Here is a 21,357-nt window from a genome sequence, read left to right as displayed (position 1 = left end):
TACAATCAGTAGTGATTTATACTTTGATGTATTTATAAATAATTAGCAGAATTGTTTTGAGTCAGAAACCCAGAGTCAAAATCTGATTTTGTTTTAGCTTACAGTTTAAGAGTGCATCAATATGCAAATTCTAGACTAATGACGATGCACACTATTTATTGTAAATGCCCATACTATGACAATTTATAAAATTATAAAATGATACATTTGCATTTGCAAAGAGTGTTAGGACTGCAGTCAAATAAGTAAAGCACAAGACATGAGATATTTAATGCAGTAATGCAGTGATGCCTAATATGCCAAATGTTAACCCTAAAATGCCAAATGCTATTAAATGCATTTTCAAATTTATTTATAAGTGATCTGTAAAGTCTTATCATTGGGCCGATCATTTTTAACAATTAGCTATCTACTAATGCTATTCAAGCATTATTATGCATTTCTATTAGAAATTATTATTTTTATATAGAAATCCTGGAGATATTCTGTATATTTGCTAAGCAACTCTGACCTACATGTGCATTTGTAAGACTTGATATCCTTTCAAATGTATATATTTTATTTATATGGCAAGAAATTAAACCATGAAAATGTAGTTCAAAAATGTCTATTCTAATTGATACACTGGAAATAATAATAACGATAAGATTTCAGCATTGAAATGAAATATAATATGTTTTTAAAAAAGGATCATCTCTCAGTGACAAAGAGATACTATCGGTAACCGTGTGGTCTAATTATCTAACTGTGAAAATGTAATAATATCCACTTTCAATGGAACAAGTCTTTAGTGGAAAATAAAAAAGGGATTCACTGTTGTTAACTTGAGTAGGTACAATCTATAAATAAAGCTGTTTTTTGTTCAGTCCTGAGAGAACAATTTGTAGTTTCAATGTGCAGGTAATGCAGGATGTTGACCTAGATCTATCAGCTACTGAATTTAATCCCTTAAACATATCCCTTAAATATTCTTCTTCTTCTTCTTCTTCTTCTTCTTATTATTATTATTATTATTAATAATAACAACAACATCATTAACACTTAATTTATTATTTATATTTTAGTAATTAAGGACGTTCCTGTATCTCACATAATAAGCCCAATTAGAAAAAGCAGCCTTAGGTGAGGCATAGGTTGCTCTACACACTCTTGATCCTCTTGGTCTGGAGCACAGTACCCTAAGTGCAGAGTGCTGTATTGTGGGGTATTGTAGGGAGGGTTTGTGTGAAGGGCGCACACTGCTAGGTCCCACGACGCAGCAGCACACCCAGGCCTATGGCGACGAGTGCTGTGCATGCTAATGAGGTCATTATGTGGGGCTGTCTGGACTTAGGCCCTACGACTGAGGGATTTGCTTGGCCCAGGCTAGCTCCACTAGCCAGTCGCAAACGTCACAGATGGCACAGCCATCCGCTGCTTTGTGACTAGAAAGGGCCACATCTCTTCCACTTTAAGCAACAGAATGCTACCGCAGCTTAACATAAAGAGGAATAAATAGTCAAATGCTACAAAAGACCTGAGTGGCAGGTACGCCTCTAAAAGTGCTTAAAAGCAGCACAGGATGGGAGCGCCGGTAATTACGTCTTTTCTGTGTAACCCGCCCTACAGTAACAGTAACAGTAGGCGGGGAGGAGGGAGTTAGAGATATGCTAATGCAATTACAAGCAATTTGCATGTGTGTGCTGATTAAGCAGATGGCTGGCGTTAAGGGTGGCGCCATCTTGGGTGAGGAGACAGCTGGCTGACAGCAGCGGCCATTTTGTCGGCGCCGCTGCCCAGCGTAAACAGCATGGCATGTATGAATGTGACGCTGGCGGTCTGGCGCCAGATTTACTGTAGGGTGGGCACCTTGTACGTTAACAGCACTCGACCTAACATGCTGACTGTGGCTAGGCCACAAATTAGGCCAGCAAAACATGACAAAGCCAGGCGTTAAACCAAAGCGGGGCACAATGTGTTTAATGTTTCAGGCTTTTTGGTTTTGATGAGGTGGAAAGCCCAAGAGACGCAGATTTCTTCCACAGCTGCTGTTATAACAACGAGGGTGGTTTTTAATTTTTTCTTTTTTAAGAAAGCAAACATATATGCAAATGTAGCTTCAGTGCATTAGCACACAGAAGAAGCTAAGCAGCAAATACCCACCGAACTGCCACAAATAATAATAATAGGGTCCATAGGCAGTGTCTGAAGTATCTCACAGAATGCAAGACTATATCCAATGGAGGGCACCCATGAATTTTTTCAGCTCTGAGAGTCTGTGAATATTTTTTAGGATCAAAATATTATGCATTTTTTGCATATTTGCAATATCTTCATCCATTGCCAACACTGTATATTTGCTCACCACTTTGTGTTGAACACATAATCCAAAAATCCAAAACACATAGGACTATAAAAAACATTGATATATATATATATATATATATGTTTTTTGTTTTTTTTCAGATCTAGGGCCTCTGATCTTCTCTGAACATCTGCCCGAAAAGAAAGTAAAATCTTGCATGAGAAGATATAAAATCTGTGCTCACCATTTTGGATCCAGTCAGTTGAGAGGGTCGCAGACTCATCTCCTGGTAACTTCAGTCCTTGAAGCATCCATAAAAAAACAGGTATTGCCCTTAAAGCACATCAGTTCATTCCATTAAGGTCTCAGTGCAAGAGAAGGAATGGACAGTTCTTCACTGCATAAGCATAAGCCTGAAGAAAAGCTAATCAGAATAGTGTATTTGGAGCTTGGTCCATGTTGCCCTCCCTCTAAGTGTGATCTTATCAAAGCCCAGCACTGCAGAGGTCCAGGAAGCAGGAGTTGTACTGTATGTAGATGAGGGCAGTGCCACAGTGCCAAAGTCTCTTGATGTGGATCCAAACCAAAGGGCCTTTTTTCAGGAGCTCTCAAAGTGGGGTGAGTATTTTTTTTTAAATCATTTAATTTAATCTACAACTGAAAAGGTGAAAAGAAAATGCCCTTAAATGGAGAAAAAAGAGAAAAGTTCAAGTTGTCCTCTCTTGCCAGCTCATCTGATGCAGAGCACTTTGTACATGCTTGGAGGAGGGCCTGTATAAAAAAAAGAGAGAGAGAAGGCCTCCTCAATTCACAGTGAGAGGGATCCTCCGTCAAGCGCTCATTCAAACAGTCACGGGGAATGTGCACTTACAGTAAAAAGGAATCGAGGAAGGTGGGGGAGAAAGAAAAGGGACCTTTGACTCTCTCTTTTTTTCCTCCTCGTTCTCCTTGCAGACAAAGTTTTATCAAGTGGCGCTGAGGCTGGATAGTCCCTGCGGCGAAACCACACACATGTATATGTACATGCACACATCTCTTGCTCTTGCTCTTTCACATGGATCATCATCAGTGCTTCTGGACCCCTCTCTCTCTCTCTCTCTCTCTCTCTCTCTCTCTCTCTCTCTCTCTCTCTCTCAGGCTGATGTGAGTTGACTGGGAGTGGGTCAGGCGAGGGATAGAAGAACGTTTCGGAATCCCATGGCTCAGAGGCCGGAGGCTGCATCGGGCGACCCCTGGCAGCCTCTTTCCTCCGCATCGATTTCCCTCCCTCCTCGGTGCCGCCGAGCCGCTAGCCGCCGGCGCAGCTGCCCGCCTCTGCCTACCCACTCCAGAGCTCGCTGGCTGGCCTCTGCCGTCTCCTCGGAACCTCCGAGACAGAAAAGCCAAGGGGAGAATAAAAAAACAAGAGAGAGAGAGAGCCCATGGCGATCCACAGCTGTGTTCACCTGCTCCAGAGTTCACACTGTTCTCCGTTCCTCCAACTCCTACTCCATCTGCTATCATCACCATCATCATCGTCCTCCTCTGCTCATCCTCCGTGCCGCCTGCCAACAAATAACAAAATGGATTGGTGGGTGCGGGGGGAGTGGGGTAATAAGAGGGGGAAAAAAAACACAAACAAACAAGTTCAGCTTAACTTTCACCATCTGGCCCATTCCGAGTGTCAATCCGCCACTTTGATCAGAGAGATGTGCAAGGTGAATGTGTTGGCATCCGCTCACACTCTGTGAGGTGAACTTCCTAACCCACAGATTTAAAAAATGGCTGAAGCTGGAGTTTTATTTTTTTTTCCTATTCTCACGTTAAGCATGTCAGGCTGAAAGAAAGCGCCTGCCAAGTGCACTTACAGCTGAGCCACTCTACCTGATGTGTCTCGCAGTAATATGTGATTTTTTATTTATTTATTTATTTTATTTATTTATATTACAGACGCAGCAATGAAACTTTTTCTACAGGTGGAGTGGCAGATGCGTCTTTAGCCTTGGAGCAACACTGATTCAGAGATCAAGGGTCCACTGGATTTTCTGATATATATTTATGTCACATATTCCTTTATTCTATGGATTTCTACTTCTAAAAAACACAAAGCTTTTTAACCCAAAAAAACAAACAAACCATGAAAGGTTAATGCATCTTTGGATCTATAGCAACTTTCTGAAGTGTATTCTGAAGCTCTCAGGTGGAGAGTCAGGCAGATTTACAGTCAGAAAATGGGCCAAAATCCCAAGCCAATATGAGTGCCATTACCAGTGCCTGCTTAATGTAAAAAAATGTTAAAGTAGCAAAATAGAACCGGGGCAGCCATGGCCCAAAGGTTGGAGAAGTGGTCTTAAGATGGAAGGGTTCCTGGTTCCTTTCCTTTAACTGACAGGGAAAATAGGGGGGAGGGGTGTGAAGAAAGAGATCTTTCTACTCCCTTAACATCCACAGCTGAGACGGTCTTAAGGAAGTGTGTACATGTGTGTTCCCTAGTGCCCCTAGTGCATAGTGTGTGTATGTTCACTACCAAGAATGGGCTAAATATGGAAACATACATATAGAGTGACTGTGTTTACAGGCAAACATTAACGCAGCTAAGCGCTAATGGCACTCTTCTAATGGCATGATTCCTACTCTACATGACTCTACTCAGTTCAACTTGCTTTAGGGACTTGATACATGTTGGTTTTCCACTACGGCTCCCCACTATATGTAGCGGGTGAAATCGCAAAACACCTTTTCTAAAAGCAACCACGGGTGTTGAACTCACAACCGCGGCGGTAACATTAAGTTGTTTTTCATTTTTTTTTGGAACAGAACACAGCTCTGCTCATCAGTTCAGACGGATCCGTAAAGTTTTTCCATTCCTTGTTGCACCATGCAGCTATAAAATACTCCTCTAAATTGTTTAGGCCCACAGTATCTTACTGAACTTCTCGTACCCTATCATCCTTCACGTACGCTTTGTTCACAGGACTCTGCTCTACTCTTAGTTCCTCACATTAGGTAAAACACTGCAGGAGGAAGAGCCTTTTCTCACAAATCTCAAACTCTGGAACAGCCTTCTTGTTAACGTTCAGGGCTCAGACATTCTCCCAATCTTTAAATCTCAATTGAAACCCTACCTTTTCACACTGGCTTTTGGCTAATCTCCCACTTTCAGGTTACCCTTCTTTACTGGTGTCATAGCTGGTTTTACATATTATCACTACTCTGCATCACATACTCTCTCCCGCATGTATGTTGCTTGTTTGTTGCTCTGTCTGGCCACTGGATGCTTCTTGCCAGGTAATTCCTCCCCTGCTTTATCGTGAAACTATTAACACATCCCCACCCCATAACTTTTTAGCTACAGCACCAAGCTTGACCATGCATTGATGCTGTCTCAGCCCACAATCACTTACCACTTGCCTGCTCCCTCCCAGATATTCATCACAATTTTTTTTTACTTTATATCACCTGTGATTCATTATCTCAATCAATTCCTATCATTCTGTTCTGATATTCGTTGTGCTCTCTGGTGTCAACCAGAAGAGGATTGGCTCCACCTTATGAGCCTTGGTTCATTCCAAGGATTCGTCCTTGTTTGCTAAGGGAGATTTTCCTTGCCACTGTCGCCCCTGGCTTGCTCATAGGAGGCTTGGACCTGGATCTCTGCAAAGCTGCTTTGTGATGACTTCTGTAGTGAGAAGTGCTATATAAATAACATTTAATTCATTGATCACAACCTCCTAGTTTGTGCATTTCATCATGAATGCAAAGACATTCTGGCCATTCATTCAATCATTATCTGTAAGTGCTTATCCAGTCCAGGGTCTCGATGGGTTCTGAGCCTACCCAGAATCATTGGCCCCAAGGTAGGAACCAGTCCTTCACAGTGCAACACACACCTACGGACACTAATGAGTCTCCAATCCACCTACCAACGTGTTTTTGGACTGTGGGAGGAAACCAGAGCACCCGGAGGAAACCCACACGGACACGGGGAGAACACACCAACTCCTCACAGACAGCCACCTGGAGCGGGACTTGAACCCACAACCTCCAGACCCCTGGAGCTGTGTGACTGCGACACTACCTGCTGCGCCAGCTTGCCCCCCATATTCTGGCCCATCATCACTCTGCAAAGTTTACCCGTCACATTCAGTCCATACTTGGCTCGCTTGGAACCATGAGCAAACAGGTAATAAAAAAGTAGTCATTTCCTGGTCACAGTTACCAGATTTGCTTAATGGAAAAGTGAAAAAGGTTAAGTAGAGCCAAGCTGAGTCGAGTATGTACCATGTAGTGGAAAAGTGCTGTTAATTACTGTACTATATGAATACTTTAGCTGTATAAACTTCAAGTACATTTATAATCCCATTCACACGAACGCTAGAAGAAGTACCACTTTGCAACATGACTACTTCAGTTTAAACAGGCATGAGTTTGACATTGTGTAAAATGTCCTTGTGTCTTTTTTTCCCCAGTAATTATCAAATGATGAGGGAATTCTCTTCCTCTGTGTGAAAGTGAGAGGCTTGAGTGAGAGCTCCATGTGGAAGCCAGCTCCATAGACAAACATCAACATATCTAAATTATATATTTTTTACATCTGAAGCATAAAAGATTACATTGGATTACATTACATTGGAAAGATTAAAAAGAGGATATATTTATGTAAGATTAGACATTTTTACTTTTGGGCACCCCCTGCAGGAGTTTTTACACCACTTTCCTAAAATCAAACGGGAGGGCTCTGGTTACCTACCCTCCTCCAAAGGTTACTTAGAGCAGTTTCTGCAGTGCTAAACCTGGAATAGCAGAGACAGAGGCCCTATTCTCCATATTACAGGTCAGTGGATCATCACAATGATTTTGAAGCTGTAATTTGAAGGTAAAAATACTGCCTATTGTTCCTTTAAAGAGTAAGAAACATTACATAATAGCCATGAGAAATGTAGAATGATTACACCTGACCAGTATATCCAGTCCATTGAATTCTTTTTAATGGTCAGTATTGGTGCTGAAACCGATTCCTTCCGTCTGATTGGTGCATCACTACATTTACTGGGCAAAGTCAAATCTGTGTACGTACAAATACATGACAACAAATCCACAATGCTTCCTACAACTAGCAACACAGGCCTTTATAGTGGCTTTATAGCGTTATTCTAGTGATTTCACAGCCCTGCTCTCATGCAAATGAGTGAAAAGAATATTTCTATACGGACTCTCAGCCCTATTGTGTCCAAAAACTTTAAGAAAAAAAAATTTTAAAATAGCCCACCTCCACCTCTCCTCCTTGCTGTATATACTCAGTCCTTCAAAATCTGTAATGACTTGTAGCATTAAACAAATATGAATGGGAAAACTGTGTATTAATATGAGATAAAATAAAGAGATGAAGCAGGAGTGGTTTGTTAAGACACAGTTGACACAGTGCGCTGGATAAGGGAAAAGGGATAAGGGCTGGGAAAAGGGGGCCGGGGGGCACCATAGCTGGGATGGAAGGGTGGTCAAGTGGGGGAGCAGGGTGGAACTTGGGGTGAGCTGTGTGTCTCAGACACAATAATACTATTCATTGGGCTCAGACATGGGTGTTAACTCCCCTCTGGCTGCACACAATGAGGCTCGGTGGCATTGAGACAGCTCCGGCGATGCTGTTAGTTCAGGGGGCTGCGCTCGGCCGGCCGCGGGAGAAAGCGACGGCTTTGTGGCTGAGCGGCAGGATGGATGGAGAAGTGAAAGGCAAAGAAAGAGAGAACAGAGCATTTGTCTATCTCTGGGTTCAGAAGGAGGGGGAACAAGGGCAATGCGGAGGGAGGGGTTAAGGGCAGGGTTGGTGGTGGGGTGTAAGATGCTATGCCCCATGGCATTGCACTTGGGAAGGAGGGGAAAAGAGAAAGAGAGAAGCAGAGAGAGAGATAGAGACTGTGATATAAATGTTATTGAAGCAGCCCAGCAAGGAACTAAAGAGACATTGAGTAAGGGAGGGATGGAGGGAGGATAAAAAAAAGGGGGACCCCCAAAACGAAGGCGTTGGTTCTGTGATGGTGCTGGAAGGCAGAGCCTTAAGCAGTCTGTTTAGGTATATTTCATGCCCCGCCATATTTATAAAGCACATAGGACAATGCAATGAGACTGCACACCAAAGGGGGAAAAAATACGGAGAGCATGCAAGCAAAGAGGGAGAAAACAAATGGGGGACAGCGAGAAGAGAGAGAGAGAGAGAGAGAGAGAGAGAGAGAGAGAGAGAGCTGATGCAGTTGCCTCGTGGTCAAGATCAGGTGCTGATGTCCAACTAAAGCGAGATGTACTTTTCCCCTCCATCTCTTCTGCCTGAATCTCAGGATGGTGACTTAAAAAAGAAGGTTAGTATGGGTGTCCAATGTTAGTGCAGCAAAGCCTCAAACCCAGGCACTATTTAATACAGTTTAATATGGGAAAGCTAGTAATTATCGCTCAGCATTGGCAACTGTCCCTGCAGCCTCTGGGCACACACACCATTAGACAATGATGGAATATATTAAAAAGACAAGATTTCATCCACAGGCAAAAGGTTCCGCAAAGGCTACACAGAGCTAAAGCGCAGTGGATATGGTTTTACTAGCAGTGCATTATAAATGCCCCGGCTTGCACCATGGTTCCTCAGGGTGTGCTTTTATTTATAACGTCTTTAAACACTGAACAAAAAGTAATTGATTTTGCTTGCAAAGTGCACTATCCACTATCAAAGCAACAGTGTGGGCTTGACAACTCTGTGATTTTAAACAGCCTCTGATCATCAACAATGTGCACTGGGTATACTGTACTCAGATGAAGACTTGTGTAATGCTCACTATGGATAGACTGTCATAAAATCTGCACACACACACACACACACACACACAGCGCTCCAGTAGGCGGGTATCTGTATCGTGCCCAACCTGCTTTTTTTACGAGCACCACTTTGTTTGTTTCCCTTCTGGTTAACACTCAGTATTTGTTCCCATGGCAACCTGGCCTCCTCTCCTGCCTCTGACTGACGGCAAGCCTGCGAAGACGAAGCCCAGGCAAGGCCACGCCCCCCTGATTTCTTTCACAAGCCCACAGTGTAGAAACACTTCCTCAGCACCTTCAACATCCAGCAACCAGATGGTTTCACTTATATTCATAATTATTGTTTGATTTTTTTTTCAGTGACTGTCAAATTCTTATCCCTCTACACACACAGTACACAGATAAATAAGATCAGCACTGTACTGTGAGACATTACTATTTCTAAATATAAAGTCACAGCATGAGCGCTAAGATAAAATAGTACCTACAGTGCATTTCGAAGAGGTAAAACCCTTTATAGAATCCTCAGAGAGTACTATTTTAAAATATTTTATAATATAAGACAATATTAGATGCAATTTGCACTAAGTGTAAGAAGACAATAGTAACACATTGTCATTTAAACTTATGTAATCATATGCCACATTTACTGTCTCTTGATGTAGGTTCAGGAGGAATAAAGCTTCATTTGAGGTCATTCTTACAAACAACACTCTTTTCTTCACAACTTGGCCTTGGAACATGCCTTTTTCCTTCATTAGCATATCTACATTCATTAGAAAGCAAGGTTCATTAAAAGTACAGTAGTAAATGTAGTAAATGATATATAAAACAAATCTTTATTGCATTTTTAGGGAGTTCTGTCTTTTGCTTTTGTGCAAGAGACAACACACTTGGTCCAGAAGCAGGAGATTTAGGGCTTCAGAACCTAATTGCTGCAGCACATATAGTGGAACAGCAACTTCAAATATGAAGTCCAGCCTCATCCCTTTAACAACTCTTTGGCTGCTTCGGTGGGTCCGGAGCCTACCCGGAATCACAGGGTGCAAGGCGGGAACACACCCAGGAGGAGCTCCAGTCCTTCACAGGGCGACACACAAACACACATTCACTCACACCTAGGGACACTTTTGAGCCACCAATCCACCCACCAACGTGATTTTGGGCCATTGGAGGAAACAGGAGCACGCATTGGTGCTGCAGTTTTAATAATATGGTTGCACTGATCAGCACGGAAGAAACTGCACTATGTAACCTCACCCCCTCCCATTGCCCATGTTTTCAGGACAGTGCTGTAAAAGTGAATTACACTCTGCAACTGTAGGGGAAGCCTAAGAGCATAAATATCAAACTTTACCTACTGTTCCTTTAAGTTAATAATACAAGATTTCCCGTGCCATGATTTAACGGAACTCAACGCTGCTATATATTATTATATACGTATACGTATACGTATTACGTATTATTGCCCAACATTACTTAATTTATTTTGATTATTGTGCTATACTCCTAGCTATCAACTGGAACTGGCATGAACTGTTCCATCTGCGTCTGTTCCATAACGGTTCCATCATGTTGGCGCAGACTACAACGAATGTGATTGGTCAGTAGTCAGACAGACATTGTTGAGGTTGAACCAAAGAGACCGCAGACAGCAAATTCAAATTTTTCAAAATAAAAAAAATCAAGCCGAGAGTTTTCCTCAGACATAATCAGGGCTTCAGGGAATAATAAAACGGTTGAAGAAGGAAAATTGTGGACAACTCCAGGAAAAAAATATCTTAATGAGAAGTGGGACCATGTGGGTAAAAGTGCCAGCGTTTGTATTTGCTGATTTTCTGCCACATCATGTAAACTATTCTCTGTCTCAAACAACGACCTACTCCCTAAACAGAAGTAGATTTATAAAGATTTATTAAACTAATACTACTACACCACTACTTTGTGTACTATATAGTTTAGAAGAAAAGGTTTGAGATTCAGTCCCCGTGTAATTGCAAAGCGACGCAGACACCAATGCAGAACTATAAATGCTCACAACGGCGTAGGGCTCTTACGTAGCCTAGGCGTAATTTCTGAATCCAGTCAACGCAGAAGTATAAATGCTCACAATGGCGTAGGGCTCTTGCGTAGCCTACAGCGTAGTCTCTGCATCCAGTCAACGCAGTATAAATCACCATTCAGTGCTGTTGGGGGCAGTTGGGCTTTGATAGCTTGGTGATAGGTAGCTAGAGATCTCAAATTTGGTATAGTTCCCCATTTAACAGTGAACTTTCAGACACAGATTTTGCATATTGCCTTTTCTAAATTGGCCTGGCTGTACCTTTTCATTTGGTTCAAAGCCTAAATGCTCCCAATCTTGTGAAATTGCATTCAGGTTTGCAGCTAGGTTTGTTGCCAATTACACTAAATGTATTTATTTAGCATTCATTACACACGCACTGACGTGAAAAATAAACAACACATATACATTCGCGGGTGTGACGGTTGCTTGCCATTCCCTGCGGTTGGCTGATCAATAGCGTGGTACTACAATATTGCGATTATTGTGACAGCCCTACTGGTAGGTAGCAAAACAACAACTTTTAAGTCTTCTTGGTCCCGAAAGAAGCTGATCTTAGCTTACAGAAAATAACTGCACTGTGACCTACACTGCACTGTGACCTACACTGCACTGTGAGTGCTAAAACTAAACACAGGGGGAACAGAGTGGTAATGTGAGACAGCATTAGTATTAAATATAATGGATGGCCCTATAGACAGCACTGTGAGCACACCTACCTAATGGTAGAACATGTAGTAAACCTCTAAGAGCAGTGTGTGAGGATGAAGCCCAGCTGTGGCTATTGGCTGTAACAGACCACGTTATTGGGACAAGATGTTTGATGTAGACGGCAGTGGCACGATGGAGATCACAGGCGCTTTAGTGTGGCTCCCTCTCTCCTGACTCGCCCCCCTCGGCAGAGCCCACCAGGGAGCTGTTCCACTCTCCACATCAGTGGCTGTCTCCTCAGCGCCACATTTCATCTCCGCAGACCCTCTCTCAGGCCTGCATGAATAAGTAAAACAGCCATGCGGGCTGGGGCCTTGGGCTTTGAAGTGGGGGGCTGCTGTTAGCTGCTAGCCAGAGCTGGATGGTCCGCGAGGTCTCTGTTCGGGGGGCTAATGTATCTCAGTGGCTGGTGGGCAGCTCCTTTGTCCCGGCGGAGGGGATTACACCGGCGGGAGAAGGCGGCAGAACAATGTTACCCTCCCGTGGTGGGAGGGGTCCCTGCCAATGAGGGGGTGGTTAACTTTTCACCAACTCAATTACATTAAGTCAGGCAGGAGAGGAGAAGGAGCAAAGGAGTGAAGGAGGTAACCCCACACACACACACACACACACACACACACACACACACTCAGGAGTGAGGACACAGCACTGAGTAAATACAGAGAGAGAGAGAGAGAGAGAGAGAGAGAGAGAGAGAGAGAGAGAGAGAGAGAGAGAAGAACAAGTAGAAGAAGTTAAGAAGGAGAGGGAGAATGAAGAGGAAAGCAAAATGATAGAGATGAGAGAGAGAGAGAGAGAGAGAGAGAGAGAGAGAGAGAGAGAGAGAGAGAGAGAGACCAAATACAGAGAGAGAGAGAGAGAGAGAGAGCGAGAGAGAGAGCAATAGACTTCAGATGTTTTAACATGGGATTAGAGCAGGGAGGTGATGATGAAAGGATAAGAAAGAATACAGGTCTAAATGGACGTGAGAGGGATAGCGAAAGATCCGGACCAACCTTAACTGGCTTTGACTTGCTTTACATGTCTACAAATAGATTTCCAAACTTAGGATAATGGAAAAATAGTGCCTTAAAATTAGATCAATTCCAAGACATAAAAATCCGATATCAACAAGTCAACAGTCAACACTGTTTGGATGATGCAGAGACTTCAGGACGTTAAAAAGCATGACAGAGTTGAGGATGTTGCTTTATTCCTGCTCCAGTGGGTAATATTTACTGACTTTTGCTGTTACAGTTACGTTACTTAAGAAGGAACTGATTCCAAATTCCAATTCAGGAAATTGTTACATTTGCATAAAAGTAAAAATTCCAACACTGTGGCAATTCCAACACTGAATTAAACCTTACAGACAAGTTCAAAAAAGTTAAAAGCACGAAGAAGCTACAGTCGGTTTCTTACTCAAACAGACTGCCTCACTGTAAAAGGTCCAGAGCTTCTGAATGGACACAAACACAGAGGGAGGTGTTCCCCAGATTCACCCACATTGCCATTAAGGGATGGATGAGAGGAATTTGTGTAAATATATTTATTTATATTTTAGTAAATATACATTAATATTTAAGTATTTTAATAAGAGACACTACATTTAATGTTTTAACATAATACTGCTTTCTGTCTTACGCAATTTCTGTAAGACAACTTCTGAAATAGTGGAAGTCTTGATATGGGCCACTGGGAATTCCCTACACCCACCTTTCTCAGCACCCAGCTACCCAACACACACACACACACACACACACAGCAATCATATTGATCCTGTAAGAGAGTGTAAAGCAGTGGTACTGTCTCCACCATAGCTGCCCACCACTCTTGTCCTCTCCAACCCCATCATCTCACTCATCAAGGTTAAAGAACTCTCCAGAAAAAGAGAGGTGGTGATGGTGAGGGGTGGGGGTCGCCAGAATGTTATCTGACTTCATGAAAGTGACTGCCTGCGGGTCCTACTGGAAGAGAGGCATCCTCGATCTGCCATCTCCCCCATCTGCCAGCGCCCTCCCACTCAAACCCGCAGAAATAGATCAGGAAGGACGTAAGGATCTCTTCTCAGAGGGTGGCTAAAGACAGACGTGCTTCCCCACATCGCATTAGCAGTAACTTCACAAGCACTTAATTCGACAGCTCCGTGAAAAATCTAATTTACACAATTACATTGAATAAAGTCAGGTAGTACAACTAGACAGCTATGAGGGGTGGTGCTTGATGTAGTGGAATCCTGATGCTTTATACAAAGAAAACTATGGTTCGGTTCCCATCTTGGCTAACCATACTATACCAATAACATGCCAAATGGGTCTCTACCATTCTACCAGCCTCCAATGACACAATTAAGACTAAATATAACAAAATGTTTCAATTAGAGCTATTGAACAAAGCTAAAATTTAGTAAATTGGTGGAACTGCCCTATAAATTAATTTAAATATCAAATAAAGGGGCATGAAAAATGAAATTCAATACACTGTGTTTATTTATGGGATTTCTGGCTAGGTATAGCATAGTGTTATGTGTAAATATAGGCTAAAGTATGCTGCATAGCTAATGACAGTAATAGCAGCCATCTTGAAATGCTAATCTTGTGACAGTTTCATGGATGATATTTTGTCATCCAGTGTCACACACAATACTAAATGTCTGGTTGTGATTCATCAGGAACTCGGCAGCCTGTGTGTAAAGTGTATAAAGATTGAGGTACACTTTTTACATGATGCAAATCGCTACATATAAATTAGCATTTCTTGCTAGCTACATTAAGCTAGCATGGACCCTGAACTTCAGCTCTGACTCTGGGATTTCCAGTTCAAACAGAAATGGAAGCTGTTAGTGGGAGATTATTTGAGATGATTGTAGCGTTGTTCTCCGCAAAGCTAAGATATGGAAGGAAAAATTGTCTACCCACAGCGCTGGCTAACACATATCCAAAATGCACTCGCACCTTGTTTCGAAATTGTGGGAGCTTGCTAGCCTTAATCGAAGTCTATGTGATCTATTACGCCAGCTCTGTGTCTAACAAAGGACTATTCTGGGCCAGAGGAGCTGCTCTCCAGCCCCACGCCAAATTAACAGGCCGTACGCTTTCCCTCATTGTGCTGGGTAATTGCCACAATGCATCTTCTCGCCCAGCTAATTAAGTGAGTCTCCCCTTTGTCTCGCTGCACTCCAGGAGCCTTTGAACAGCCAAGAGAAAGCACAGAGGAAGCCCGCCACTGCGCCTGTGCTTGTTTACCAAAAGAATGAGGCTTTCTGTGGGACAAATGCCCCATAAAAGGGTGCGAAAACGAGATGAGGTGGGTGGGAAGGGGCGATGTGGACTCGCTGGAGGAGTGTGAGCGCTACAGGCTTTAACAAGATGGCACCCATTATTGTGAAGGGAACACTAAGAGACTGGGTGTGTGTTCTCTAATGGACTGTGGGTTGTAGGGGGTCATAAACGTGTATTCACCAAGATGAGCTCCACAAAATAATCACCACAATAATAAAAATAATAAAGCATGCCATTACAGTTCAGTACATATTAGCAAAACAAAGAACACAAAAGAGGCACTTGAGTGTGTTTAAAACACCTATAAAAGAGGATTTATCACTGTTTCTGCTACATTTACTTCAGTTAGAAACTTATGAGACTGAAACAACAACCTTTCCTTTCTGATACCAAACTAAATTGTAAACAGTTTATATACTATTACTATTTTATTTATTTCAAATACTCTGTATTATTAAATATTGTAAATATTGCAGTGTTTTGGGAACCATTTTGTCCTCTCTATATCTTGATATGATGAATATATTATTTTCCATAAGGCTAAACATATTATTTCATGCAGCAGATTCATGGTCATTTCAGGTCATAGCTTTCTATAAAGAAGATTTAAGAGCTATTTAACTCGTTATGTGTCTGGTACCTATCTCTTGGCAATTGTTTGGACATTTCTCTAGAATGGCACACCACATTTGCTGTTTTGATGTTTACATTTTAACCTGAATTTTTTTCTTTTTTTTTCACATAAACCAGAAATTAATTATATAAAATAACAATTGACCTTTCAGACACGACCTGCCATTGTTTATCTGGCCCAACTTTTCTTAATACATATATCGCATATTTTCCATACTCTCACCCTATACAAACTCTTAAGCCCAAGACAAATGCAAAAAGTGCTCATTGTTTCATCCCTTCTTTTATTAGCCCCCACACCACTATAGACAGAGCTGAGGGCTCATCTAAATTCCACTCTGTCCAAGAGTTGCTAGGAGAGTTGCTATGTGCTCTTGCCATCTCCTTTCCCTCTCCATTGTCTAAAGTAGCTGTCTTTCACGCTTCAACCAAAGCAGGCGGTCTAAACTCTGCTGCACTTCAGTCTTAGAGGAGACACACATAATTCTGCAGAGCCTTGGCAAATCCCCTCTCTCCCATCACACCCTCTCAGGCCTCACAGTCAAGTTTCTACCAAGGCCCTGACAGGGCAGGCACAGCACAAGCAAGCACTGCAGCCCTAACTCCAAACTATCTAACTAATTATAATCAGTCATTTATTTTTCAGAAGACACCTGTACATTTCTCTCCATATTTCCACTACGAGAAGATATCTCAGTACTTTGAGCCCCAAAGGATACGGAGACAAATAGGAAGAATATCTGTAAATCAAGCAAAGACGCTATTGGTGAATTTAGAACAATGGACTGGTCACACAGCCCAGGCCACCACATCACTGACTACGTTTGGGACAGTACATGGATCGCAAGAAGCAGAAAAAATCATCAGCTTCAAAGAACTTTGGAGGTTTGGAAAAACAACACTGTAGATGTTTTTGGAGAAGTTTCCCAACAGAGAATGAAAGCTGAAATAATGCTGCATTTGTGACCAACTGGAAAATGGGACTTTTCTGATTCCCAAGTAGGAAAAATTCATGTTAATGGTCAGCCATCTTGTAATTTCTACTGGGACAGTCATGCACTTGGACTTTGTTGTCATTTCAACATGGCAGTATTAAGAACAGCAAAGTTAACCACTAAATGCTTAGAGAACTTTTTTGATCATTTGATCATAAGGTTGATTTTTTTTTTCTGTAAGACTTTTTGATCAAACTGGACTCACTTAACTTTGATCTCCATTGGAAATAAATAGCAGAAACCTTTATTTCTTTATTTCCTGTTTGTGTAGACAGCAAAGCTCTTTCTCGTTTTGAGTGTCTATCATGTAAAAGCTGTTTATGAGCTTTAAATGGTCGCTTAGCAGCAAAACAAGCAGCAGTTTACGATGAGTATTCATACTACAGATAGCAATTGGTTGAATTAGTGTGAAAGTTTTATTAAGGGAAGTAGGAGGTTGTCCCCAGTTGTTCCCAGGAGTTATCATTAATGCAGCACTTGTAGAATTTGAAGCCATATTTAGTTGCAAATGTCTTTGTGTAAAATTCTGTTTCAGCTTTTACTCCTGATGCTGAATCATGAAGAGTGGTCTCTGAATTTTGCACAGTACTGTATGTAACTGTCTAATGACTGGTAGCAGATCTGAATCACGCAAAGATCAAATGATTTAGACAAATATATGCTAAGGGTATAATAATGATTCACATTGTTATTCTGGTTTCTGTGTTTTCAGCTGTAAAAACATTATAACAGATTTGACTAAATGCAAATAAACATACACAGTTCAACAAAAATACGTTCCCAAGTTTAGTTCCTGACGTCTCCAGGCATTGAACTGATTTGGATTCGGCTGAAGAACCAAAAGAGGTAGAAAATGGTCATTTTAATGTTAGATTTCGTATTTTTGCTCCTGGGCTCCCCCTAAAGTTGTAGAGTGTAAATAACATTGGCAGCATGTAAAATCACAAGGTATTATTTGTTTATGTATTTTGGTGTGTTGTCATTTTTAATAATTTTTACTGTAATTATCTCGTTGAATAGATATGTGCCTCCAGATTAGGTTGCCACTTATTTATTTACTTATTTATTTATTTATTTATTCATTCTTAACCTTTACTTAACCAGGTTAGTTCCGTTGAGATCACTGATCTCTTTTACAAGGGAGACCTGGCCAAAACTGGCAGCAACACGGAATTACAACAAATAATACACACAAAAAAACATATTCAAATAGATACATTTTATGTAAAACATCTACACAAGGGCAATCTAGACTCAATGGACTTCACCATAGCCTTAAAACTGTTCAACTGTTTTATAATCTTAAATTTGTTTTGTAAATTATTCCAGGCAAACGGTGCAGAAAACGTGAAAGCTGTTTTCCCCAATTCAGTCTGAACTTGAACAACAAATCACCTGGAGTAGTCTGAATTATAGTAATATTAAGCCAAAATCTTCCACAGAATGATTCCAAACTTTTCCAAAGCTTGAGTCTGCTTTAAGCTGGATAATTATTAAAGGAACACAAATGCTGGGAATAATCACATGTCTGGAGTGTGAGTGTGTTTGTATCCCCCATGCCCTGCTGAATTCTTGTTAATTTGCAGAATCTAAAACTGTTGGTCTAGAACTAGACAATGGCCCCAATGTGATCGAAATTAGTGTCAAGGTCCTATCTTAACCCACCCCCCCCCGTGTGTCTCAGTCTGAAGGTGGCTGTGTGGACACATGTGGACGGCTCTGTCTGTCTGAGCAGCCTGAATAAATGAGCTGTGTGTACGCATTGTCCGTGGACACAGGCCCAGTGTATATATTAGTGATGTGACTTGACCCTGGCCGTCCCGGGCCAGTGTTTCGCCTCTCTGCCGGGTCGTGGGAAAAAGGGGAGACCTCTTTTCACAGCGGCTGTGGCCGTTGCATTCAACCAATGGCCGGCCCCCCCTTCCCTGACACCCCCCATTCACTCCGCAGCCTGCTGCCTTTTCATAACGCTTTCCCTCCTCCTCTTCCTCCCCCTCCACCTTCCTCCTACTCCTCGTCCCTCACTCTTTCCCTCCTCCACCACCACCCCATCTTCAGAAACACACCTCTCTATTCAAGCACTGCTTTTTGCATGGCACTGTCAGAGAGGACTTACTTCGACCCATTCTGTCCCTGAGAAAAATCAACTGCCACTTCAGCCATTGGAGATGTTTCTCAGCCTAAAAAAACAGATCTATAAGTAGTCTCAAAAAAAAAAAAAAAAAAAAAAAAAAAAAAGACAGAAATTAAGAGAAATCTCTCAGAGCATCAAGAGTAGAAATGTGCATGCTTTAAATAATATCAGTTCTCCACATTACAAACCCCTGCCCCACACACACACACATGGTGTCTATTCATTTCAAAAGATTTATCTCCCATCAAGTCTCTGCTTCATTTAAATCAACTGCCAAACAAAGCAGTGCACTGCTGCTGATGCAATAAAAAAAACAGTCCGTAATTTCTCTCCTTTTTTACCAAATAAAAACTACATTGTGCAATTTATCCACACAAACTTAATCACACAAATAAACAGTGAAAATGTTTATCAGTGGATAAAATAATAACTTTTTAACAATCTAATATTAATTAATAATACCACGATGCAAATAAATTACACTGTGCAATATTTCTAGTGGTTTTGGGTGGAATCTGCAAATAACTCTATATTACATGTCATATTACACTAATACAGTTCATAATATAGATCTACATTCTTAAATACGGTGGTGGACAGTAGCCCAAGCATTTCAGTCAGATGTCTACACTGTAGTATAGTATTAACATCATTGTTGTTTTTTTCCACTCCTCAAAATTCCATAGAAAATCCTACACAGTAAAGTCTCCTTCTCTTTTAGTGCATCACGTCCTACAAGTTACTCTGAAATACAAACTAGATTTCCATAATATACCAAAGAATATGATGCATTTTCACAAATACAAACCAGATACAGCATCTGGCACTAAATCTTTCCCCTGTAACTAGACAGGGGCTATTGAATGGCTGTATTTTAACACATTACCTAAACTGAAGATACTAGATGAGCAAAGCTGAAAGAAGAGTTCATAAATGGATTGTTACATTTTGGTAAAAGAGCTGTGAAAAATATAGAGACCTTGGTTTTTAACATATGTCTGGTAAATTCCAGGCCCAGTTTATGGCACAGGCGATAAGTGCACTTTTGTCCGAGCGGCATTCCGTGATATTCAATTTTAAAGATTTCTTCTTTCATACGGAATTTTTTACGCTGTGCCACCACTTCGGTTTCATATTAAACACTTAAAAAATGTTGGGTCTGATAGACCTGTTTTGGCTTTAGTGAAGTAATATGGAGTGGGCGTCTGGAAGGTGAGAGGGAGGCAGAGTCAGGGGAAGAGGAGAGGCCGAGACTGAGAGGTAGTTAGATGGTGTGGAGTGGGGAAGATAGCCACAGGGTAGCGAGTCCCCTCTGATCCTCTGCCTCTGATTCCTCAATTCAATTCTTCCTCTGGGCAAAAGCTGGTCTAGAACTAGGCCAATGTCACAGACTGTTTCTCTGGACTGAAAGCCAAGGGAGGAAAAAAAATAAAATAAAAGAGAGAGAGGGTGAGAGATTTCTTTTTCACCCTGACGGAAAAGCCATTCTTTTCTTGATGGGCTTCACTCGGTACTGAAGCCTGGCATGTGTCTACTGAAGTTTTTCTGCTCCTCTGGCCTCAGCTTTCACTTCTGCAGTGACTAATGCCTGAGAAAACTATAGGTGATCAATGGCTCTGGACTGATAATGTTCTCCTCTATTTCTCCAACAAATAGGATGAAGAAGGAGAATTTCTGTCTCAGGCCTGACAGATGTGACAGAATTAGGATGTCTGGTCATTTTACAGAGGCCTTGTCAGCTACACCACAAAAAAAAAGATCACAACACATTCTTCCATTACAAAAGCAGATCAATAGCACTGGAATCAAAGCAACAGAAACAACTCAATATGTACTTTGATAGTCAAACCGTCTAATAGCGCAATCTGGAACTGTCTCTGCTCTTAAGAAGAAGGGCTGCAGATGGAACCACTTAAAATGTCTTTAGCTTGTTCAGGTATGAAATGATCTATACGGTACAGACAGCAAACAGTACAGAACACAACGTTTCATTTTTCTGAGGTCTGATAATTGAAATACTCTCCAAAATGACAAGAAAAGTCATTCTTATATTTGAACTATTCACATACTGCTCCACATTAATGCAATTAAACAGGGCTAATTAACAGGTGCACCCAGAAGAAGGCCCACACAGAGTACGTTTGTGCGGCCAATAGTCAGGAGGCACAGGTTGACTATCATTAATAATCCAGACCTAAATATCATCAAACTATTTCATACTCTCATATTTTGAAACTGCTATGTGGTTAATATTATTACTACACTGTCAGAAAAAAAATGTAGTCTACAGGTACATTATTGTAACTAAAGGTACAACCAGTTTAAAAGGTACATCATTGTTTTTAAAGTCCAGTTTTGTTCCCTAAATGTACTTACATTCACTTCTCCAGAAGGAGAAGTGAGGATTTGTGAGCTTTCATTAGAGAAATGTGCAAAAAAATACAATATATATAAGACCTGGGCATGAGGTTGAGCGTATAAAATCATCACAGCGTAAA

The 21,357-nt window shown here is 41.5% G+C and overlaps 1 long non-coding RNA gene across 2 annotated transcripts in view; it reads right to left on the bottom strand.

Moving 5' to 3' along the window:
* The window catches only part of LOC136671288 (uncharacterized), a 49,061-nt gene that overhangs the window by 15,619 nt on the left and 12,085 nt on the right, over nucleotides 1-21,357 (bottom strand). For both annotated transcript variants that reach the window (XR_010795686.1, XR_010795687.1), the window contains exon 3: nucleotides 2,529-3,828. This is a non-coding gene — a long non-coding RNA (uncharacterized lncRNA). The remainder of the gene's footprint in view (nucleotides 1-2,528; nucleotides 3,829-21,357) is intronic.

The sequence above is a fragment of the Hoplias malabaricus genome, chromosome 16 (assembly GCF_029633855.1).
Source record: "Hoplias malabaricus isolate fHopMal1 chromosome 16, fHopMal1.hap1, whole genome shotgun sequence".
In the NCBI taxonomy this organism is placed as follows: domain Eukaryota; kingdom Metazoa; phylum Chordata; class Actinopteri; order Characiformes; family Erythrinidae; genus Hoplias; species Hoplias malabaricus.
Note: the sequence above shows the minus strand (reverse complement) of the source record. Positions and strands in the feature narration are given on the sequence as shown.